This window comes from Bufo gargarizans, chromosome 11, assembly GCF_014858855.1.
Source record: "Bufo gargarizans isolate SCDJY-AF-19 chromosome 11, ASM1485885v1, whole genome shotgun sequence".
In the NCBI taxonomy this organism is placed as follows: Eukaryota; Metazoa; Chordata; class Amphibia; order Anura; family Bufonidae; genus Bufo; species Bufo gargarizans.
The window spans coordinates 4,884,949-4,911,043 of record NC_058090.1 but is presented as its reverse complement, the minus strand read 5'-3'; positions in this window follow the sequence as shown (position 1 = coordinate 4,911,043).

The window sequence follows — 26,095 nt, the reverse complement described above, 5'->3', positions numbered from 1 at the left end:
ATCCTGATTATGGATTAGAAAATCCACATTGTGTTTACTACTGCTGCAGATTCTGTACAGAAAATCAGTGAATTTGCCCCTTTTGAGTTATGCACTAAAGCCAGTGATTGGCAGCAGCGGCCACATGTGTTGGGACGTCACAGTCAGGGAGTAGAGTAGATGGTGGTCCAACCTCTGAGACCTCACCATAGAGTAATAGTAATGAGATGACAGCCCCCCATGTACTCTGCTGTAAAGTCATGTCTACTGAACAAGTGTCAGCCTACAATGCGGTCTTAATGGGGAATGTAAAACCGGGTTATTATATTTCCAGATAATTTTTTCTGAAAATATAAAAAAAATACCCCAGCCCCATTTCTGTAACGTGGTTATTGGGGTGCTTTTTGGAAGCTCGTCATCCCATCACTAAAAAGAAATATTAATTATTGGCGAGTTCCCTTACCTGACAATGACAAGTGGTGTGCACAATCGCTCTCCACGCGGTAGCGACAGCGAATTTATATATTTTTTTTATCTAAGCACAAAGATAATCCATAGAAAATAATCCTGAAATCCTCTGCAGAGTTCGGAGCTCGAGGCTGCATTTCATCAGCCATGGCTCCAGTCAAGCCACGTGAGGCGCCAGGTCAGAGCTGGGCTACTGCAGATGTTGTGGAAACTTAATGTCCGGAGAACCTGCACCTAACGGGACTTCCCTTTTGCAGATGGACGGAAGTTTAGACAATTGTGAACAGCAAAAGTGAATATACAGGCCGATAAAACAGGAAACCTGGTATCAGTAACAGTGAGGGCCAGTTCGCATTGTTCGCCCGCGAACACATGCGGGCTGCCATCTTTTCTCACAAGTCCGGCAAAGCTCAGGTGAGCCCTTACCTGTGCCTGTGCGCGAGCCGGTCTGAAATCAAATGCGGTCAGCGGGAGCAGGCAGTTCCGAGAACCGCTGCCGGGAGCCTTCATCGGGCTGTTCTCGGAACTGCCTGCTCCCGCTGACCGCATTTCAGACCGGCTTGAGGCGAAAGGCAAAGGTAAGGGCTTACCTGTGCCTCGCCGGACTTGTGAGAAAAGATGGCAGCCCGCGGGCGAACAATGCGAACTGGCCATCACTGATCAGCAAGTTGCGGGCACACCTGGCCTATTTACTGATTGCCCGCAGTTTAAATAAGGTCATTAATCAATGCAGGCCCAATAGCCACGTCGTCCCAAAAAAAGGAGAAGTATTTTTCAGCTGTACTGCGTTAGTGATGGATGAAAACCTCGTTTTCTTTCTGCTCTTGTTAATAAACCAGAAGGAGCGTGCCGCTGCAGAGTTTTATAGCCAGGCCGATATGCACTTCATAGATAAAAAAACATAAAAGCAAAAGTCTGAAGGATAAAAATGACCTTCATATGGATAGAATGTTTAAAGAGCAAACTCTTCCGGAAAGTACAAAATATAACTTTCTCACCCAAAGCTTGGAATACATCGGTGAGGTCCAACTAATGTGCTATGTAAAAGGAGTGTCTGCACAATTTTTTATGTCGTCAGTGTGGTTAAAGTGAAAATGTTTTTAATGCTACTAGTTATCAGGTACGATATTTTGCACCAAAACTGTCTTAATATATTTTAATAACAGTCGGAGGTCCAATTTGTTAAGGGGCCTGTAAACACATTCCATATCAAGAAAGCAGCCACTAGTAGAGGGAGCTCAAGAGATTACTGTATACAGATATATACAGCCACCACTAGAGGGAGCTCAGAAGATTACTACATACAGATATATACAGTCACCACTAGGGGGAGCTCAGGAGATTACTACATACAGATATATACAGCCACCACTAGAGGGAGCTCAGGAGATTACTACATACAGATAAATACAGCCTCCACTAGAGGGAGCTCAGGAGATTACTACATACAGATATATACAGCCACCACTAGAGGGAGCTCAGGAGATTACTACATACAGATATATACAGCCACCACTAGAGGGAGCTCAGGAGATTACTACATACAGATATATACAGCCACCACTAGAGGGAGCTCAGGAGATTACTACATACAGATATATACAGCCACCACTAGAGGGAGCTCAGGAAATTACTGCATACAGATATATACAGCCACCACTAGAGGGAGCTCAGGAGATTACTACATACAAATATATACAGCCACCACTAGAGGGAGCTCAGGAGATTACTACATACAGATATATACAGCCACCACTAGAGGGAGCTCAGGAGATTACTACATACAGATATATACAGACACCACTAGAGGGAGCTCAGGAGATTACTACATACAGATATATACAGTCACCACTAGAGGGAGCTCAGGAGATTACTGCATACAGATATATACAGCCACCACTAGAGGGAGCTCAGGAGATTACTACATACAGATATATACAGCCACCACTAGATGGAGCTCAGGAGATTACTACATACAGATATATACAGCCACCACTAGATGGAGCTCAGGAGATTACTACATACAGATATATACAGCCACCACTAGATGGAGCTCAGGAGATTACTACATACAGATATATACAGCCACCACTAGAGGGAGCTCAGGAGATTACTGCATACAGATATATACAGACACCACTAGAGGGAGCTCAGGAGATTACTGCATACAGATATATACAGCCACCACTAGATGGAGCTCAGGAGATTACTACATACAGATATATACAGCCACCACTAGAGGGAGCTCAGGAGATTACTACATACAGATATATACAGCCACCACTAGAGGGAGCTCAGGAGATTACTACAGGCAGATATATACAGCCACCACTAGAGGGAGCTCAGGAGATTACTGCATGCAGATATATACAGCCACCACTAGAGGGAGCTCAAGAGATTACTACATACAGATATATACAGCCACCACTAGAGGGAGCTCAGGAGATTACTACATACAGATATATACAGCCACCACTAGAGGGAGCTCAGGAGATTACTACATACAGATATATACAGCCACCACTAGAGGGAGCTCAGGAGATTACTACATACAGATATATACAGCCACCACTAGAGGGAGCTCAGGAGATTACTACATACAGATATATACAGCCACCACTAGATGGAGCTCAGGAGATTACTACATACAGATATATACAGCCACCACTAGAGGGAGCTCAGGAGATTACTACATAGAGATATATACAGCCACCACTAGATGGAGCTCAGGAGATTACTACATAGAGATACAGGTCCTTCTCAAAGAATTAGCATATTGTGATAAAGTTCATTATTTTCTGTAATGTACTGATAAACATTAGACTTTCATATATTTTAGATTCATTACACACAACTGAAGTAGTTCAAGCCTTTTATTGTTTTAATATTGATGATTTTGGCATACAGCTCATGAAAACCCAAAATTCCTATCTCTAAAAATTAGCATACAGTCATGTGAAAAAATTAGGACACCCTTTGAAAGCATGTGGTTTTTTGTAACATTTTTAATAAAAGGTTATTTCATCTCCGTTTCAACAATACAGAGAGATTAAAGTAATCCAACTAAACAAAGAAAACTGAAGAAAAGTCTTTTCAAGATCTTCTGTAAATGTCATTCTACAAAAATGCCTATTCTAACTGAGGAAAAAGATAGGACACCCTCACATGTATTCCCTCTTAAATTGGCTCAGATCTCACACAGGTATATCACACCAGGTGCACATAATTAGTAGATCGTTACTCTGCATGTTGAATGAGGCTTGCCCTATTTAAACCTCAGACATTTAGTTTGGTGTGCTCCTGACTGTTGAAGTGAGAGTGAGCACCATGGTGAGAGCAAAAGAGCTGTCAGAGGACTTCAGAAAAAAGATTGTAGCAGCCTATGAGTCTGGGAAGGGATTTAAAAAGATCTCAAAAGATTTTGAAATCAGCCATTCCACTGTCCGGAAGATAGTCTACAAGTGGAGGGCTTTCAAAACAACTGCCAACATGCCCAGGACTGGTCGCCCCAGCAAGTTCACCCCAAGAGCAGACCGCAAGATGCTAAAAGAGGTCTCCAAAAACCCTAAAGTGTCATCTCGAGAACTACAGCAGGCTCTGGCTACTGTTGATGTAGAAGTACATGCCTCTACAATCAGAAAGAGACTGTACAAGTTTAACTTGCATGGGAGGTGTGCAAGGAGGAAACCTTTGCTTTCCAAGAGAAACATCGAGGCCAGACTGACATTTGCCAGAGATAAAGTTGACAAAGACCAGGACTTCTGGAATAATGTTCTTTGGACAGATGAGTCCAAAATTGAATTATTTGGACACAACAGCAGAGGACATGTTTGGCGTAAACCAAACACAGCATTCCAAGAAAAGAACCTCATACCAACTGTGAAGCATGGAGGTGGAAGTGTCATGGTTTGGGGCTGCTTTGCTGCAGCAGGACCTGGTCAGCTCACCATCATAGAATCCACGATGAATTCTACTGTGTATCAGAAGGTGCTTGAAGAACATGTGAGACCATCAGTTAGAAAATTAAAGCTGAAGCGGAACTGGACCATGCAACATGACAATGACCCAAAACATACTAGTAAATCAACCAAAGATTGGCTGAAAAAGAAGAAATGGAGAGTCCTGGAATGGCCAAGTCAAAGTCCAGATTTGAATCCCATTGAGATGCTGTGGGGTGACTTGAAAAGGGCTGTACGTGCAAGAAACCCCTCAAACATCTCACAGCTGAAAAAGTTCTGCATTGAGGAGTGGGGTAAAATTTCCTCAGACCGATGTCGAAGACTGGTAGATGGCTACAAGAACCGTCTCACTGCAGTTATTTCAGCCAAAGGAGGTAACACTCGCTATTAGGGGCAAGGGTGTCCTATCTTTTTCCTCAGTTAGAATAGGCATTTTTGTAGAATGACATTTACAGAAGATCTTGAAAAGACTTTTCTTCAGTTTTCTTTGTTTAGTCGGATTACTTTAATCTCTCTGTATTGTTGAAACGGAGATGAAATAACCTTTTATTAAAAATGTTACAAAAAACCACATGCTTTCAAAGGGTGTCCTAATTTTTTCACATGACTGTATTTCATCCGACCAATAAAAGAAAAGTGTTTTTAATACAAAAAAAGTCAACCTTCAAATAATTATGTTCAGTTATGCACTCAATACTTGGTCGGGAATCCTTTTGCAGAAATGACTGCTTCAATGCGGCGTGGCATGGAGGCAATCAGCCTGTGGCACTGCTGAGGTGTTATGGAGGCCCAGGATGCTTCGATAGCGGCCTTAAGCTCATCCAGAGTGTTGGGTCTTGCGGCTCTCAACTTTCTCTTCCCAATATCCCACAGATTCTCTATGGGGTTCAGGTCAGGAGAGTTGGCAGGCCAATTGAGCACAGTAATACCATGGTCAGTAAACCAGTTACCAGTGGTGTTGGCACTGTGAGCAGGTGCCAGGTCGTGCTGAAAAATGAAATCTTCATCTCCATAAAGCTTTTCATCAGATGGAAGCATGAAGTGCTCCAAAATCTCCTGATAGCGGCTGCATTGACCCTGCCCTTGATAAAACACAGTGGACCAACACCAGCAGCTGACATGGCCCCCCAGACCATCACTGAATGTGGGTACTTGACACTGGACTTCAGGCATTTTGGCATTTCCCTCTCCCCAGTCTTCCTCCAGACTCTGGCACCTTGATTTCCGAATGACATGCAAAATTTGCTTTCATCCGAAAAAAGTACTTTGGACCACTGAGCAACAGTCCAGTGCTGCTTCTCTGTAGCCCAGGTCAGGCGCTTCTGCCGCTGTTTCTGGGGAATGCGGCACCTGTAGCCCATTTCCTGCACACGCCTGTACACGGGGGCTCTGGATGTTTCTACTCCAGACTCAGTCCACTGCTTCCGCAGGTCCCCCAAGGTATGGAATCGGTCCTTCTCCACAATCTTCCTCAGGGTCCGGTCACCTCTTCTCGTTGTGCAGCGTTTTCTGCCACACTTTTTCCTTCCCACAGACTTCCCACTGAGGTGCCTTGATACAGCACTCTGGGAACAGCCTATTCGTTCAGAAATTTCTTTCTGTGTCTTACCCTCTTGCTTGAGGGTGTCAATGATGGCCTTCTGGACAGCAGTCAGGTCGGCAGTCTTACCCATGATTGCGGTTTTGAGTAATGAACCAGGCTGGGAGTTTTTAAAAGCCTCAGGAATCTTTTGCAGGTGTTTACAGTTAATTAGTTGATTCAGATGATTAGGTTAATAGCTCGTTTAGAGAACCTTTTCATGATATGCTAATTTTTTGAGATAGGAATTTGGGGTTTTCATGAGCTGTATGCCAAAATCATCAATATTAAAACAATAAAAGGCTTGAACTACTTCAGTTGGTGTGTAATGAATCTAAAATATATGAACGTCTAATGTTTATCAGTACATTACAGAAAATAATGAACTTTAACACAATATGCTAATTATTTGAGAAGGACCTGTATATACAGGCACCACTAGAGGGAGCTCAGGAGATTACTACATACAGATATATACAGCCACCACTAGATGGAGCTCAGGAGATTACTACATACAGATATATACAGCCACCACTAGAGGGAGCTCAGGAGATTACTACATACAGATATATACAGCCACCACTAGAGGGAGCTCAGGAGATTACTACATACAGATATATACAGCCACCACTAGAGGGAGCTCAGGAGATTACTACATACAGATATATACAGCCACCACTAGAGGGAGCTCAGGAGATTACTACATACAGATATATACAGCCACCACTAGAGGGAGCTCAGGAGATTACTACATACAGATATATACAGCCACCACTAGATGGAGCTCAGGAGATTACTACATACAGATATATACAGCCACCACTAGAGGGAGCTCAGGAGATTACTACATAGAGATATATACAGCCACCACTAGATGGAGCTCAGGAGATTACTACATACAGATATATACAGCCACCACTAGAGGGAGCTCAGGAGATTACTACATACAGATATATACAGCCACCACTAGAGGGAGCTCAGGAGATTACTACATACAGATATATACAGCCACCACTAGATGGAGCTCAGGAGATTACTACATACAGATATATACAGCCACCACTAGAGGGAGCTCAGGAGATTACTACATAGAGATATATACAGCCACCACTAGATGGAGCTCAGGAGATTACTACATACAGATATATACAGCCACCACTAGATGGAGCTCAGGAGATTACTACATACAGATATATACAGCCACCACTAGATGGAGCTCAGGAGATTACTACATAGAGATATATACAGATGTAGAGAGATTTGTGAACAGTATTTGAGAGTAACGGGTCTTTTGTGTCTGTAGAAAATGTTTCAGATCTTTGAGTTCAGCTCATGCAAAATGGGAGCAAAACCGAAAGTGTTGCTTTTTATATTTTTGTTCAGTGTATGTGCGAACAAAGAAACACTACTCGGTGGGTGAGGCGCCAATACCTTCTGAAACCTAGATGTATAATATGGCGTATCTAAGTTTATAGACATAGAACAGTGTAAATTTTAAACAAAAGCGCCTGTCTGAGGCGCTGTGATAAATCTGATGCAGGTTCTGGTCTGTGTATGTCTTCTCTCAGTGACACTTACCTGGCAGTGTGCAGTAGTGTCCATAAAATAACTGTCGACCGGCTTCAGTATGAGCCGAATGCAGAGTCTTCCAGTTCATTGGGTGCTGGCTCTCCGCTCCGCATGGGGAGAAATCTGTCAATCAGCAGCTCGAGGACAGGGAGAGCCTGTCAAACTTTGGATACATCAGACATTTCAACCACGAGTTCTCCAAAATGATGCCACAGCAATAAAATCAGGGTGTCTGTCACTGCTGGATACCATCGTCAGATAGGGTGACTGATTCCCATTAAGTTCCCTGGCGGGCAGAGATTGGGATGAGTCACAACAGTGGAGGAGACAGATAGAGCAGGGCCTATTACATTCTATGAAGCCTTAGTGACTCGGTGACATAAGGATCACTCCACAGCTTCCAAAATGGCTGCTCTGACATAGCTACTACCCGGAGGACCAGGGAGAGGTCAGGAGGAGAATCGCTGGCTGACAGGGACAGAACATGAAGGACTCTCCACTGCGCTCAGTAATGTCGTGTCCTGATTTCTGCTAATACTTCTCGTTCTCGGGTATAAGCCATAAATACCTGTGGCGCATTGCTGCGGCGCTGACGATTTATTTCGCTGTATAACCAGTATGCTGTGGAACGCTTGCGGATGATGAGTTTTATCCTCCTCTGACTCATCAAATCAATTTTTCAATTACATTTTAGACAAATAAGCAGAACAAAGTGTTACATTGTACGTGTGAGGTTCTCGCCAATGGCGCACACAGCTGTGGGGTTTGGTTGTCACCCTCCTTCAGGGAATTTGCTACAAATGAGATGAATCACTGATACAATATATGATCGCCGCACCGCTGTCCGCCCCCTCGTCACTAGAATTCGGATCTCAAGTGCCTGATACACTTGGAATGCAGGTGCCATTGAAGATCTATGTCCACCTCCAGCCTCACGTTGGTCTTTGGTGGTCAGTAGTCGTATAATGTCTGATCCCAGGCAATAAGTAGTACAGTCCAGATACGAAGTGCCCGGTGGTATGATCCTGTATCCTCTGAACCTACATACGGTAAGAATGGAAAGAAGTAACTGCTGACTGCAGGATCAGACCACACACAGGGGTCATCTGTAGTCTGTAACCGTGGAGACACATAGCCGGGCACAGGAGCTGTTTACACTAAGCTTTTTAATCAAAGCAAATTGCAAAGTTTTCACCTTACGGGCAATAAACAAATATTTGCAGAAGTGTTCATGCCCTCATCGAGCACTGCTCTGTATCACCCAGGTCAAGAGGTAAGTTTGGTACAACGGGAGAAGTAAATGCTGGAAAAGCAAGCAGAAGTGAGATACCCTGGGCAGCAGCATGCCGTCAGCCGCTCTCAGGGCGCAGCGCAGCAGATGAAGGATGAATTGCTTGTGTACAGCTCCAGAAACACGCAATGAATAATCGGGATCGGCAGAAGTAAACGATTTGTGTTTCCACGTTGCCGCAGTTCTGCTGCTTCCCCTTTTTGGCTGCAAGGACGAGCGAGTCTCCATCCATCACCGTTTGGGCCTGGCCGGAGTCCAGTGGGCGATCACAGTCCGCACTCACCTACGTGAGGATGGCATCGCCGACGTGCAGCACACTAATTTGTCAGATGCATTTGGCCCCTGCTCAATGCTACAATAATTTTCTACAATAATTATCTTTCTACATTTCTCTGTCAGAAAAGTGACTCACGATCTACGAAGAACAACACATGGGATTGGATTAAAGGTTGATATAATCTCCCTCCAAATACGTGTTATTATAGGGTCACACCCATAGGTATTTATTGGGGCAAACAGCCTTTGTCAGCAACACAAAAATGAAAACTGGTCCGGTTTTTAAGGGGTTAAGGCTGTAAATAGCGCAATGATGATTGTTGCATACTGGTTACATGCAAGGTATGTGGTATTTATATCCTTTAGCGCCGCAGTCTTTTTCACATTGCATTACTCTAAAATGAGATTGTATACCTGCAGTCCTATGTAAAACTACAGATAACACCTTGCCACTGGTGGCTCAGTGGTTGGGGGACAATGTCTGCATGGAGTCTGTATGTTCTCGCTGTGTCTGCCTGCGTTTCCTCCAATACTCCAAACACGAGCTGATAGGGAGCTTAGACTGGGAACAGCAAGCAATGACAATGTCTGTACAGCGCTGCGCAATATGTCTATAAGTCAGAACCGGAAATAATGAGGCCATTAATGTGCCCCGTTGTATGGAGGTATTTTACGTACCATTCCTGTGTAACGGCTTTATGGTGGCTTCTTATCGCGCTCTGTATATTTTAACGCAGTGACCCTATAACATAGCGCGGGAGATATAAATTCCAGAACTTTACAACCTTCGACTTTCACCAGATAAGGAATTTGTTTGACTGTAAATCAGCCACTATCGGGCGCAGCAGCGCTAATTTGTGGCACAGTAATCTTTTACATGCACTTCTATCAAAGTTTACTCAGGATTTGGAAGCAGATGTGGCGGTTTTATATGACATAAATCCTCAGTTCAGTGCTCTCTGCCAGGACCAGACACACAGACCTTACAAGTTTGGCCCCTGCTGTGATCGTGGTTATTGAGTCCGTCCCCTTGACAGGAGGGGCGGCAGCAAAAGTTTGGCACAAATATGCATAAAAATATGGGATTATCTAAATCCATCACTTTAATAAGTCCCTATCATTTTTGCAAAGTTCGTACGTGTCATAGTAACATGTCCAGAGTTCTGATAGCTGGGGGTCCTGTTGCTGAGACCCCCACAACAATTGCTAAAATGAGGGACAGAAGAGCTGAATGATGTGCCCATTCACATCTCCTTGGCTTCCTGCAGACAGCAGAGGGCCAAGCATGCAGCCCGCAGCAGGCCGAGCCAAGTGTGCAGGTCATAGGGAGCAGAGCTTGCTGCGCATGGAGAGCAGAGCGTGCAGTATGCAGGGAGCAGAGCTTGCTGCGCATGGAGAGCACAGCGTGCAGTACGCAGGGAGCAGAGCTTGCTGCGCATGGAGAGCACAGCGTGCAGTACGCAGGGAGCAGAGCTTGCTGCGCATGGAGAGCAGAGCGTGCAGTACGCAGGGAGCAGAGCTTGCTGCGCATGGAGAGCACAGCGTGCAGTACGCAGGGAGCAGAGCTTGCTGCGCATGGAGAGCACAGCGTGCAGTACGCAGGGAGCAGAGCTTGCTGCGCATGGAGAGCACAGCGTGCAGTACGCAGGGAGCAGAGCTTGCTGCGCATGGAGAGCACAGCGTGCAGTACGCAGGGAGCAGAGCTTGCTGCGCATGGAGAGCACAGCGTGCAGTACGCAGGGAGCAGAGCTTGCTGCGCATGGAGAGCACAGCGTGCAGTACGCAGGGAGCAGAGCTTGCTGCGCATGGAGAGCACAGCGTGCAGTACGCAGGGAGCAGAAGTTGCTGCGCATGGAGAGCACAGCGTGCAGTACGCAGGGAGCAGAGCTTGCTGCGCATGGAGAGCAGAGCGTGCAGTACGCAGGGAGCAGAGCTTGCTGCGCATGGAGAGCACAGCGTGCAGTACGCAGGGAGCAGAGCTTGCTGCGCATGGAGAGCACAGCGTGCAGTACACAGGGAGCAGAGCTTGCTGCGCATGGAGAGCAGAGCGTGCAGTACACAGGGAGCAGAGTTTGCTGCGCATGGAGAGCAGAGCGTGCAGTACACAGGGAGCAGAGTTTGCTGCGCATGGAGAGCAGAGCGTGCAGTATGCAGGGAGCAGAGCTTGCTGCGCATGGAGAGCAGAGCGTGCAGTACGCAGGGAGCAGAGCTTGCTGCACATAGGGAGCAGTGTGTGTAGTACACAGGGAGCAGAGCTTGCTGCGCATGGAGAGCAGAGCGTGCAGTACGCAGGGAGCAGAGCTTGCTGCGCATGGAGAGCACAGCGTGCAGTACACAGGGAGCAGAGCTTGCTGCGCATGGAGAGCACAGCGTGCAGTACACAGGGAGCAGAGTTTGCTGCGCATGGAGAGCAGAGCGTGCAGTACACAGGGAGCAGAGTTTGCTGCGCATGGAGAGCAGAGCGTGCAGTATGCAGGGAGCAGAGCTTGCTGCGCATGGAGAGCAGAGCGTGCAGTACGCAGGGAGCAGAGCTTGCTGCACATAGGGAGCAGTGTGTGTAGTACACAGGGAGCAGAGCTTGCTGCGCATGGAGAGCAGAGCGTGCAGTACGCAGGGAGCAGAGCTTGCTGCGCATGGAGAGCAGAGCGTGCAGTACACAGGGAGCAGAGCTTGCTGCGCATGGAGAGCACAGCGTGCAGTACACAGGGAGCAGAGCTTGCTGCGCATGGAGAGCAGAGCGTGCAGTACACAGGGAGCAGAGCTTGCTGCGCATGGAGAGCAGAGCGTGCAGTATGCAGGGAGCAGAGCTTGCTGCGCATGGAGAGCGGAGCATGCAGTACGCAGGGAGCAGAGCTTGCTGCGCATGGAGAGCACAGCGTGCAGTACGCAGGGAGCAGAGCTTGCTGCGCATGGAGAGCACAGCGTGCAGTACGCAGGGAGCAGAGCTTGCTGCGCATGGAGAGCACAGCGTGCAGTACGCAGGGAGCAGAGCTTGCTGCGCATGGAGAGCACAGCGTGCAGTACGCAGGGAGCAGAGCTTGCTGCGCATGGAGAGCAGAGCGTGCAGTACGCAGGGAGCAGAGCTTGCTGCGCATGGAGAGCAGAGCGTGCAGTACGCAGGGAGCAGAGCTTGCTGCGCATGGAGAGCACAGCGTGCAGTACGCAGGGAGCAGAGCTTGCTGCGCATGGAGAGCACAGCGTGCAGTACACAGGGAGCAGAGCTTGCTGCGCATGGAGAGCAGAGCGTGCAGTACACAGGGAGCAGAGATTGCTGCGCATGGAGAGCAGAGCGTGCAGTACACAGGGAGCAGAGTTTGCTGCGCATGGAGAGCAGAGCGTGCAGTATGCAGGGAGCAGAGCTTGCTGCGCATGGAGAGCAGAGCATGCAGTACGCAGGGAGCAGAGCTTGCTGCACATAGGGAGCAGTGTGTGTAGTACACAGGGAGCAGAGCTTGCTGCGCATGGAGAGCACAGCGTGCAGTACGCAGGGAGCAGAGCTTGCTGCGCATGGAGAGCAGAGCGTGCAGTACGCAGGGAGCAGAGCTTGCTGCGCATGGAGAGCACAGCGTGCAGTACGCAGGGAGCAGAGCTTGCTGCGCATGGAGAGCACAGCGTGCAGTACGCAGGGAGCAGAGCTTGCTGCGCATGGAGAGCAGAGCGTGCAGTACGCAGGGAGCAGAGCTTGCTGCGCATGGAGAGCACAGCGTGCAGTACGCAGGGAGCAGAGCTTGCTGCGCATGGAGAGCACAGCGTGCAGTACACAGGGAGCAGAGCTTGCTGCGCATGGAGAGCAGAGCGTGCAGTACACAGGGAGCAGAGTTTGCTGCGCATGGAGAGCAGAGCGTGCAGTACACAGGGAGCAGAGTTTGCTGCGCATGGAGAGCAGAGCGTGCAGTATGCAGGGAGCAGAGCTTGCTGCGCATGGAGAGCAGAGCGTGCAGTACGCAGGGAGCAGAGCTTGCTGCACATAGGGAGCAGTGTGTGTAGTACACAGGGAGCAGAGCTTGCTGCGCATGGAGAGCAGAGCGTGCAGTACGCAGGGAGCAGAGCTTGCTGCGCATGGAGAGCAGAGCGTGCAGTACACAGGGAGCAGAGCTTGCTGCGCATGGAGAGCACAGCGTGCAGTACACAGGGAGCAGAGCTTGCTGCGCATGGAGAGCAGAGCGTGCAGTACACAGGGAGCAGAGTTTGCTGCGCATGGAGAGCAGAGCGTGCAGTATGCAGGGAGCAGAGCTTGCTGCGCATGGAGAGCGGAGCGTGCAGTACGCAGGGAGCAGAGCTTGCTGCACATAGGGAGCAGTGTGTGTAGTACACAGGAGATGAGAGTGCAGAGCCCAGAGGGCCAAGAATGCAGCCCGCAGCAGGCTGAGCATGTAGCAAACAAGGAGCTAGCGTGCAGCCAGTGGCAGATTCCAATAGGGACATTCCAGTCAGCAGCCCCGGGCCCAGCACCGCTGGGGGCCCAACGCCAACCCGAACGCCCACATACTGCGGTGGGGCATGGGAGCACATAGTTCCCTGCCCCGCTGCCATCCACCGATCACCATCATAGGCTTCAGGCCTAGTAAGCCTGAGGTCTATGGGGTAGTGAAATCCCGGCGCAGGCGGGCGTGATGACGTCATTGCGCGCCTATACCAGGATGCAGCATTGTGACGTGTGCGCGCCTTCCTCTCCTCGCCTGGCCCTGGACATAGGTGAGCAGTGGCGGATTACAATAGGGACGTTCGGGTCGGCATCCCCCGGCCCAGCACACCGAGGGGCCCAACCCCGACCCGAACGCCCACATACTGCGGCGGGGCATGGGCGCACATAGTTCCCTGCCCCGCCGCCGATCATCGCCATAGGCTTCAGACCTAGCTTTAAAAGAACAAAAAACATTTTTTTTATTTCATGTGCCTACTTTGGGGGACATGTGGGGTGGGGGCACACAGGAGGACATATTAAGAGACATCGAGTACATAAGGGTGAAATCACTATATTGGGGCAAATCACTATATGGGGGAAAATTATTATGGGAGAGAAATGGGGTGGGGGAAATTACTAAATGGGGGTGTTGCTATTGAGGACGCACTGTAGGGGAAATTCTATTATTTTTTGGGACACTATACAGGGATTATTGCCTGGAGCACAATATAGGGTGTTATTATCACTGGGGTCTCTAGGGGACAGTATAGCTGCTGTAGACACTATAGGGACATTTGGGGTAATTTATCAAACTGGTGTAAACTAGAACTGGGTTAGTTGCCCATAGCAACAGATTTCACCTTTCCTTTTTCACAGCTCCTTTCGAAAATGAAAGGTGGAATCTGATTGGTTGCTTTGGGCACCTAAGCCAGTTCTACTTTACACCAGTTTGATAAATGACCCCAATTATGTCTCCTGGGGTCACTATTTTTTCAGCAATATGGTATTTGGGGGGCATAGTATTAGGGGTGGCAGCAGGATGACACTGTGGGGACACCAGGATGGGGAGGTTGTTGAAAAAAACGGAGAAATCTAACTTGTCTGTGTTACAAACTCTGTAGAGACGAGATATCTGTATGCAGCAATCTCCTGAGCTCCCTCTAGTGGTGGATGTATATATCTGTATGCAGCAATCTCCTGAGCTCCCTCTAGTGGTGGCTGTATATATCTGTATGCAGTAATCTCCTGAGCTCCCTCTAGTGGTGGCTGTATATATCTGTATGCAGTAATCTCCTGAGCTCCCTCTAGCGGTGGCTGTATATATCTGTATGCAGTAATCTCCTGAGCTCCCTCTAGTGGTGGCTGTATATATCTGTATGTAGTAAACTCCTGAGCTCCCTCTAGTGGTGGCTGTATATATCTGTATGCAGTAATCTCCTGAGCTCCCTCTAGTGGTGGCTGTATATATCTGTATGTAGTAATCTCCTGAGCTCCCTCTAGTGGTGGCTGTATATATCTGTATGCAGTAATCTCCTGAACTCCCTCTAGTGGTGGCTGTATATATCTGTATGTAGTAATCTCCTGAGCTCCCTCTAGTGGTGGCTGTATATATCTGTATGCAGTAATCTCCTGAGCTCCCTCTAGTGGTGGCTGTATATATCTGTATATATCTGTATGCAGTAATCTCCTGAGCTCCCTCTAGTGGTGGCTGTATATATCTGTATGTAGTAATCTCCTGAGCTCCCTCTAGTGGTGGCTGTATATATCTGTATGCAGTACTCTCCTGAGCTCACTCTACTGGTGACTGTATATATCTGTATATAGTAATCTCCTGAGCTCCCTCTAGTGATGGCTGTATATATCTGTATATAGTAATCTCCTGAGCTCCCTCTAGTGATGGCTGTATATATCTGTATGCAGTAATCTCCTGAGCTCCCTCTAGTGGTGGCTGTCTATATCTGTATGTAGTAATCTCCTAAGCTCCCTCTAGTGGTGGCTGTCTATATCTGTATGTACTAATCTCCTGAGCTCCCTCTAGTGGTGGCTGTATATATCTGCATGTAGCAATCTCCTGAGCTCCCTCTAGTGGTGGCTGTATATATCTGTATGTAGCAATCTGATCTCCTGAGCTCCCTCTAGTGGTGACTGTATATATCTGTATGTAGTAATCTCCTGAGCTCCCTCTAGTGGTGTCTGTATATATCTGTATGTAGTAATCTCCTGAGCTCCCTCTAGTGGTGGCTGTATATATCTGTATGTAGTAATCTCCTGAGCTCCCTCTAGTGGTGGCTGTATATATCTGTATGTAGTAATCTCCTGAGCTCCCGCTAGTGGTGGCTGTATATATCTGTATGCAGTCATCTCCTGAGCTCCCTCTAGTGGTGGCTGTACATATCTGTATGTAGTAATCTCCTGAGCTCCCTCTAGTGGTGTCTGTATATATCTGTATGTAGTAATCTCCTGAGCTCCCTCTAGTGGTGGCTGTATATATCTGTATGTAGTAATCTCCTGAGCTCCCTCTAGTGGTGGCTGTATATATCTGTATGTAGTAATCTCCTGAGCTCCCGCTAGTGGTGGCTGTATATATCTGTATGCAGTCATCTCCTGAGCTCCCTCTAGTGGTGGCTGTACATATCTGTATATAGTAATCTCCTGAGCTCCCTCTAGTGATGGCTGTATATATCTGTATGCAGTAATCTCCTGAGCTCCCTCTAGTGGTGGCTGTCTATATCTGTATGTAGTAATCTCCTAAGCTCCCTCTAGTGGTGGCTGTCTATATCTGTATGTACTAATCTCCTGAGCTCCCTCTAGTGGTGGCTGTATATATCTGCATGTAGCAATCTCCTGAGCTCCCTCTAGTGGTGGCTGTATATATCTGTATGTAGCAATCTGATCTCCTGAGCTCCCTCTAGTGGTGACTGTATATATCTGTATGTAGTAATCTCCTGAGCTCCCTCTAGTGGTGTCTGTATATATCTGTATGTAGTAATCTACCTGAGCTCCCTCTAGTGGTGGCTGTATATATCTGTATGTAGTAATTCCTGAGCTCCCTCTAGTGGTGGCTGTATATATCTGTATGTTAGTAATCTCCTGAGCTCCCGCTAGTGGTGGCTGTATATATCTGTATGCAGTCATCTCCTGAGCTCCCTCTAGTGGTGGCTGTACATATCTGTATGTAGTAATCTCCTGAGCTCCCTCTAGTGGTGGCTGTATATATCTGTATGCAGTAATCTCCCGAGCTCCCTCTAGTGGTAGCTGTATATATCTGTATGCAGTAATCTCCCGAGCTCCCTCTAGTGGTGACTGTATATATCTGTATGTAGTAATCTCCGAGCTCCCTCTAGTGGTGGCTGTATATATCTGTATGCAGTAATCTCCTGAGCTCCCTCTAGTGGTGGCTGTATATATCTGTATGCCAGTAATCTCCTGAGCTCCCTCTAGTGGTGGCTGTACATATCTGTATGCAGTAATCTCCGAGCTCCCTCTAGTGGGTGGCTGTATATATCTGTATGCAGTAATCTCCCGAGCTCCCTCTAGTGGTGGCTGTATATATCTGTATGTAGTAATCTCCTGAGCTCCCCCTAGTGGTGTCTGTATATATCTGTATGCAGTAATCTCCTGAGCTCCCCTAATGGTGGCTGTATATATCTGTATGCAGTAATCTCCTGAGCTCCCTCTAGTGGTGGATGTATATATCTGTATGTAGTAATCTCCTGAGCTCCCTCTAGTGGTGGCTTTATATATCTGTATGCAGTAATCTCCTGAGCTCCCTCTAGTGGTGGCTGTATATATCTGTATGTAGTAATCTCCTGAGCTTCCCTCTAGTGGTGGCTGTATATATCTGTATGTAGTAATCTCCTGAGCTCCCTCTAGTGGTGGCTGTATATATCTGTATGCAGTAATCTCCTGCGCTTCCTCTAGTGGTGGCTGTATATATCTGTATGCAGTAATCTCCTGAGCTCCCTCTAGTGGTGACTGTATATATCTGTATGTACTAATCTCCTGAGCTCCCTCTAGTGGTGGCTGTATATATCTGTATGTAGTGATCTCCTGAGCTCCCTCTAGTGGTGGCTGTATATATCTGTATGTAGTAATCTCCTGAGCTCCCTCTAGTTGAGGCTGTATATATCTGTATGTAGTGATCTCCTGAGCTCCCTCTAGCACAGAATCTTCTACATATTTAATTTTAACCACACGTTTTGGGTCTTAATAACCTGGACAGTATTAGGTATCTCCTTCTGGTTAAATAGGTATGCCATTAATGTAAATGAGCTGACCCAACTCTTTAGTAAGGACCCACGGCTTGTTACAGCAGTATCCTATCACACCAGGTGTCTTCAGCGACACACTACTGTCTGTTCCTTGCTGTCAGTTCTCTTATGTTTAAAAGTGACACCTAGTGTCAGGAGTGAACACTACAATAAAATGACATGTAAACAGTGGGGCACGGGCCGTTTCAATGTAATACACGAACACAGGCTATCCTCCATGCAGCTACTCTATTGTAGTGCCAGTTCTATGAGGTTCTTTATAGGTGCTGTAAAAACATAGTCATTAAGGGGTTAAAATAACAATGGTGCTGAAGAGTGAATGTTCTCTCTAGGCTAATAGAATTCATACCTTTCCATAGACACCACTAGCTGTAAACTCCTATATACCTGAGCGACAGTTCTGCAAATATGGCGCCAATCAAATCTGCATGTATGTACGCCCCACAGAGGGAAGAAACGTCAGACCCCCAGTAACTATGAATGACCATGAGCCTTTCAGGGCTGCCAGATCCGCTCAGTGCCCATCGCCCTGCCCTTTTTATTGGATCCGTCTCTTGCTCTTTTTTCCCAGTTCGTGTCAGTTCACATTAAATGCTCGCTGCAAGTGCGGTGGTGGGACGGTGGGAGTTTAGTGCAGGCTAATAATTTCCCCTGGTGCCCACAAATCATGGACCTTATCATGTTCCTTACCTTAAACTTCCATTATTTATGAAGGTCACAGCCCCTGGTTCTGCCGCGTATTATAATGACTCGTACTGGAGTATTATAAATGGTTATAAGGGCGTCGAGGCACCGAAGCGGCCAAGATCTCCATTTTCACTTCAGATCGGAAGAGGGAAGGTGTCTTGTCTGGAGACTCAATGGGGGGGTTTATGAAGACCGGCATTCTCATACACCTTGATCTGCGCCTAGTTTCTCAAGAAGCATATGCCTACTAATAAGCTTGGACATATCTGCCCCTCCGTGCACCAGAAACTCAAATCTATGCCAGCTCGGGGTCATATGAGGCTCCTATTCGAAATCTTGTGCTTCCACTGAAGTCATTCCTTTACTGGGTAATCGGGCCTGGCTATGGATGGGACGTCACATCCGCGGTGGACGGGGACAAGTCTCCTTCTCTGGATTCAGGAGTCTGCGCATGCGTCAGGGAGAGGTCCTGTTCTCGTCTATTGTGGCAGTGAAAGCCTGTGCATTTATATACAACCTATGAAGTCTGGGGGAGCAACAAGAAAATAGAGATAATCTGTGTTGTACAGATCCGTAATAAAAAACTAGGGGCCTGACCACCGGAGATAGCAGAGTACAGGGCTTGGCAGTCTCGTGGAGCGCGCAGGGAGCGGCAGTGTGCACGCTCAACCTGATGCTTCATAGTCAGAACAGGATCTGTCGGGTGATCAGCGGCCGTACATATCCGTAATCCAGCAGTCTGCCCTTGTAAATCAGTCCTAAGTCTTTTCTTCTTCCCTCTGGTCCATGACCCAGACACAAAGGGGCGCCACGTGCTGCCTCACCTCATTGCCATTTGCGGGGACCAGGGGTCCGTCAGTTACCTGCTTTCTGGCTGGAAATGGAATAAAACCCACTTCGTGTAAATGTCTGGATAAAGAAATCAGCAGGAATTCCAGCTGGAGTCAGCAGGTCACCGCCATAAAGATCGCAGCACTGGAGGCAAACGAGAGTCAATATCTCACCAGTCCACAACCAGAGCCGCTTCATAAAAGATATTAGAAACTGGAAATGAATGTAAAATAGTCAGACATTTCCATGCTAATGGGGAGAGATGAAAGATTGCGTGGTAACATTCCAGCGCAGGGAAATTATTTACTTGGACGGTTTAAATGTGCAAATGAAACAACTGTGGAGACAGAAAACTGTAACATGGTCAAGTCATGTATTACCCTGCAGAAGGAGCTGATCTTGTGTATTAGGGAACATTAACATCTAAAGCCCTTGAGTCGTCATCACTAACCATGACATTCAGCCTTTTCATGAAGGGGTTTTCTGGGTTTAAATGAACCTTTTACCTTTTACATTTAGTTGTTGGAGTTGTGCTTTTAATATGCAAATCTATACTAAAAATATAGATGCAGCCACCACTAGAGGGAGCTCAGGAGATTACTACATACAGATATATACAGCCACCACTAGAGGGAGCTCAGGAGATTACTGCATACAGATATATACATCCACCACTAGAGGGAGCTCAGGAGATTACTGCATACAGATATATACAGCCCCCACTAGAGGGAGCTCAGGAGATTACTATATACAGATATATACAGCCACCACTAGAGGGAGCTCAGGAGATTACTACATACAGATATATACATCCACCACTAGAGGGAGCTCAGGAGATTACTACATACAGATATATACAGCCACCACTAGAGGGAGCTCAGGAGATTACTACATACAGATATATACAGCCACCACTAGGAGGTAGCTCAGGAGATTACTGCATACAGATATATACAGCCACCACTAGAGGGAGCTCAGGAGATTACTACATACAGATATATACAGCCACCACTAGAGGGAGCTCAGGAGATTACTGCATACAGGTATATACAGCCACCACTAGAGGGAGCTCAGGAGATTACTGCATACAGGTATATACAGCCACCACTAGAGGGAGCTCAGGAGATTACTACATACAGGTATATACAGCCACCACTAGAGGGAGCTCAGGAGATTACTGCATACAGGTATATACAGCCACCACTAGAGGGAGCTCAGGAGATTACTACATACAGATATATACAGCCACCACTAGAGGGAGCTCAGGAGATTACTACATACAGATATATACAGCCACCACTAGAGGGAGCTCAGGAGATTACTACATACAGATATATACAGCCACCACTAGAGGGAGCTCAGGAGATTACTGCATACAGATATATACAGCCACCACTAGAGGGAGCTCAGGAGATTACTACATACAGATATATACAGACACTACTAGAGGGAGCTCAGGAGATTACTACATACAGATATATACAGCTACCACTAGAGGGAGCTCAGGAGATTACTACATACAGATATATACAGCCACCACTAGAGGGAGCTCAGGAGATTACTGCATACAGATATATACAGCCCCCACTAGAGGGAGCTCAGGAGATTAGTACATACAGATATATACAGACACTACTAGAGGGAGCTCAGGAGATTACTACATACAGATATATACAGCTACCACTAGAGGGAGCTCAGGAGATTACTACATACAGATATATACAGCCACCACTAGAGGGAGCTCAGGAGATTACTGCATACAGATATATACAACCACCACTAGAGGGAGCTCAGGAGATTACTACATACAGATATATACAGCCACCACTAGAGGGAGCTCAGGAGATTACTGCATACAGATATATACAGCCACCACTAGAGGGAGCTCAGGAGATTACTACATACAGATATATACAGCCACCACTAGAGGGAGCTCAGGAGATTACTACATACAGATATATACAGCCACCACTAGAGGGAGCTCAGGAGATTACTATATACAGATATATACAGCCACCACTAGAGGGAGCTCAGGAGATTACTACAGGCAGATATATACAGCCACCACTAGAGGGAGCTCAGGAGATTACTACATACAGATATATACAGCCACCACTAGAGGGAGCTCAGGAGATTACTACATACAGATATATACAGCCACCACTAGAGGGAGCTCAGGAGATTACTATATACAGATATATACAGCCACCACTAGAGGGAGCTCAGGAGATTACTACATACAGATATATACATCCACCACTAGAGGGAGCTCAGGAGATTACTACATACAGATATATACAGCCACCACTAGAGGGAGCTCAGGAGATTACTACATACAGATATATACAGCCACCACTAGGAGGTAGCTCAGGAGATTACTACATACAGATATATACAGCCACCACTAGAGGGAGCTCAGGAGATTACTACATACAGATATATACAGCCACCACTAGAGGGAGCTCAGGAGATTACTGCATACAGATATATACAGCCACCACTAGAGGGAGCTCAGGAGATTACTACATACAGATATATACAGCCACCACTAGAGGGAGCTCAGGAGATTACTACATACAGATATATACAGCCACCACTAGGAGGTAGCTCAGGAGATTATTACATACAGTTATATACAGCCACCACTAGAGGGAGCTCAGGAGATTACTACATACAGATATATACAGCCACCACTAGAGGGAGCTCAGGAGATTACTACATACAGATATTTACAATTACCACTAGAACAAGCAAAATTTGCTGGGATTGCATGCAAAATTTGGAAATAATCCCTTTAAGGTTGGATCAGGCCCTGAGTGTCAGGTCACCTGTGGCGCCCCCTTCTTCAGATGCCCATGTATGCAGAGCCCTGCAGCCTATGTGCGGTAGATTGGGGCAGTGATCTAGTTTTTCGGTAGCAATGTGCTGCCTTCATTCACCGGGAGATTGCAGAGAAAAATGATGGCAATCAGGTTTGCATTACCGCGACCTCGCCATTAACGGCGTCCACGTCCTTGTGGGAACGCTCCCTAATTAAAAGACAATCAGTAGAGCAGCAATTAACAGGTTTGCATTGAATACAGGAACACAAGACGTTTCCTTCATAATTCAGTCGATTTTTTTTGTGTGCAGTCACCAGTGGCACGGGGCGCGCCTGCCACCTGCTGGCGTCTGGCAGCATTAACCCTTTACATAGCCGCTCCACGGCAGGTCACATTGTAGCTCTGATGTGGTGGGTTATGTCTGACATAGACCTGGCTGAACAATTTCCCCCCCATCCCTTATGGAGGGCACCATGCTGCACCTGGCTCTGCTGAAGGGACTCACATACATAGCATGGGGTCTATTGGGTCTCCACTGGGTTGATCCTGCTGGCAGGTGCTCTGTAAGTTCATCATAAAGAAGATCACAGTCATGAGTTTGTACTGGTTTTCATTTACTGAATGAAAGGGCCCTGTAGGATAATCAAACCCCTTTGACACCACTCGGAGACCTGCCACGGAATGGACCTGTGTCTAGAATATTGTGTCAGATTTCCAGTCTCCGAGCAGTAGCAAAGGGGCTTAATCTCCTTGTAGAGCTCAGTCTGAGATCACATCCACCACCGTGACCTTATGACCCATCGGAAAATCATTTTAACAGGATTTTCCCTTTAGGTCCCTTTGACACGGCTCGGAGATGAGTAATCTAACACCGCGTTCTATGTGCACATTCTATTACCGGCTGCTCTTTATGTCGACCAGATTTGTTGAGGCAGTCTGAGGAGTAGTTTTGTCTCTTCTCTGCGTAGAGGCGATGAGGATGAAGGTTTTCTGGTGGCTGAGATTACAGGATCCACCGCGCTGCAGCCGTGAGATCCTCCACCGCCCGTTCGTGAAGTTTGGAGGGCGGCCGGTTCCTTGATATCGCGCTCTGCATTACGATCATTATCTGCTCCTTGTTGAGTCTCTTGATTTGGGTCATTTCGGGTCCAATTAACTAGAACAGGAACATCCGGGACCATCAGCGTTTTAAGGCCAGCATGGGGTGGAACGTTTGAGGGATCTCAGGATATGGACCCCGCTGGTTAAAACTTCTGACATGTTGGTTCCCTTTTTAGTTCTGATAAAGTCCTGGTGGTCTTTAAATAATAGCGGCTGTCAACATGACCAACCCTAAAACCAGACCTTCTTCCTGGTGGGGCTCATCATGCCGATTAAAACGATACCTCTTTTGTCTGTATGGTAAATAGCAGCAGAGAAATCTGCATATTATTCATATGCAAATGAGATGTTCAAGTACCAGGAGGAGGGGCTGAATCCTTTGAGCACTGCTTTGTAACCCCCCCTGTGCTCTGCACGCTCCCCCATCCCCTTGCCTGACAGAGCTAGACACACCGAGTCCTAGCATCTCCCTATCATATACACTATGTACTATAGCTTCACCACGCTCATAGATCTGCTCAGAAAGGTAATCTACATATCACTGCTTTATTCAAAGCACAATATAGGATTATACAGACGCCAGTAATATGTGTTTTATAAGCAAAAATATGTTCTCTGTGTTAAATCATCATAGTTAAATTTGTTACTGATGTGCCCGTGATAATTTTTGCAAATGTGATCCATTAGCAAATACCCACCTTTCTTGATAAAATTACTTCCATCCTACCCAGTGTTACACTTTGGTTCCACCTAGTTACGACCACCGCTTTTCGGGCGATTCCAAGGGCCGTGCTTGCGCAGAAGAAGCACTTCTTTCCTGCAGTCAGTGCTGGACAGGAGAGCCGCGGTTGGTCCAAAAGATGCGGCTGATACATGGACCATGATTCCCAGACCGAGCGCAGTCGTGAGATTCAGCCCTTAGTGGAGAACTTATGGTTTGTTCACACACAGCAGATTTGTTACAGACATTTCTGCAACTCTCTCATTCATCTGAATGAGGCTTCCACGCACTACAGAAACCACCTCATTCACAGGAGTTCAAATATCTACCGGTCATCGCACAGGAACACAAGACTTCCCCTGATGGCGGGACCTCAGGTCTTGTAGTGATCTGCACGTATCACATTAGTAGTTTACAGCACAACAGACCCGAACAAAACGTGGGCATCCGGATATACTGACCAAAGACTGTAACTCAGGATCAGTAATAGCAGAATAGTGAGTTCAGCTCTGGAGTATAATACAGGATGTCACTCAGGATCAGTACAGGATAAGTAATGTATGTACACAGTGACTGCACCAGCAGAATAGTGAGTGCAGCTCTGGAGTATAATACAGGATGTCACTCAGGATCAGTACAGGATAAGTAATGTATGTACACAGTGACTGCACCAGCAGAATAGTGAGTTCAGCTCTGGAGTATAATACAGGATGTCACTCAGGATCAGTACAGGATAAGTAATGTACAGTTGCAAGAAAAAGTATGTGAACCCTTTGGAATGATTTGGATTTCTGCACAAATTGGTCATAAAATGTGATCTGACAGTTAAGTCACAACAATAGACAATCACAATCTGCTTAAACTAATAACACACAAAGAGTTAAATGTTACCATGTTGTTATTGAACACACCATGTAAACAGTCACAGTGCAGGTGGAAAAAGTATGTGAACCCTTGGATTTAATAACTGGTTGAACCTCCTTTGGCAGCAATAACTTCCACCAAACGTTCCCTGTAGTTGCAGATCAGACGAGCACAACGGTCAGGAGTAATTCTTCACCATTCCTCTTTACAGAACTGTTTCAGTTCAGCAATATTCTCGGGATGTCTGGTGGGAATCGCTTTCTTGAGGTCAGGCCACAGCATCTCCATCGGGTTGAGGTCAGGACTCTGACTGGGCCGCTCCAGAAGGCGGATTTTCTTCTGTTTAAGCCGTTCTGTTGTTGATTTACTTCTATGCTTTGGGTCGTTGTCCTGTTGCAGCACCCATCGTCTGTAGAGCTTCAGCTGGTGGTCAGATGGCCTTAAGTTCTCCTGCAAAATGTTTTGATAAACTTGGGAATTCATTTTTCCTTCGATGATAGCAATCCGTCCAGGCCCTGACGCAGCAAAGCAGCCCCAAACCATGATGCCCCCCCCCCCATACTTCACAGTTGGGAGGAGGTTTTGAGGTTGGCGTGCTGTGCCTCTTTTTCTCCACACATAGTGTTGTGTGTTTCTTCCAAACAACTCAACTTTGGTATCATCTGTCCACAGAATATTTGCCAGTACTGCTGTGGAACATCCAGGTGCTCTTGTGCAAACTGTAAACGTGCAGCAATGTTTTTTTGAGCAGCAGTCGCTTCCTCTGTGGTATCCTCCCATGAAATCCATTCTTGTTTAGTGTTTTACGTATCGTAGATTTGCTAACAGGGATGTTAGCATATGCCAGAGACTTCTGTAAGTCTTTAGCTGACACTCTAGGATTCTTCCTCACCTCATTGAGCAGTCTGCGCTGTGCTCTTGCAGTCATCTTTACAGGACGGCCGCTCCTAGGGAGAGTAGCAGCAGTGCTGAACGTCCTCCATTTATAGACAGTTTGTCTTACCGTGGACCGATGAACAGCAAGGCTTTTGGAGATACTTTTATAACCCTTTCCAGATTTATGCAAGTCAACAATTCTTAATCGTAGGTCTTCTGAGAGCTCTTTTGTGCGAGGCATCATTCACATCAGGCAATGCTTCTTGTGAAAAGCAAACCCAGAACTGGTGGTTTTTTTTTATAGGGCAGGGCAGCTGTAACCAACACCTCCAATCTCATCTCATTGATGGGACTCCAGTTGGCCGACACCTCACTCCAATTAGCTCTTGGAGATGT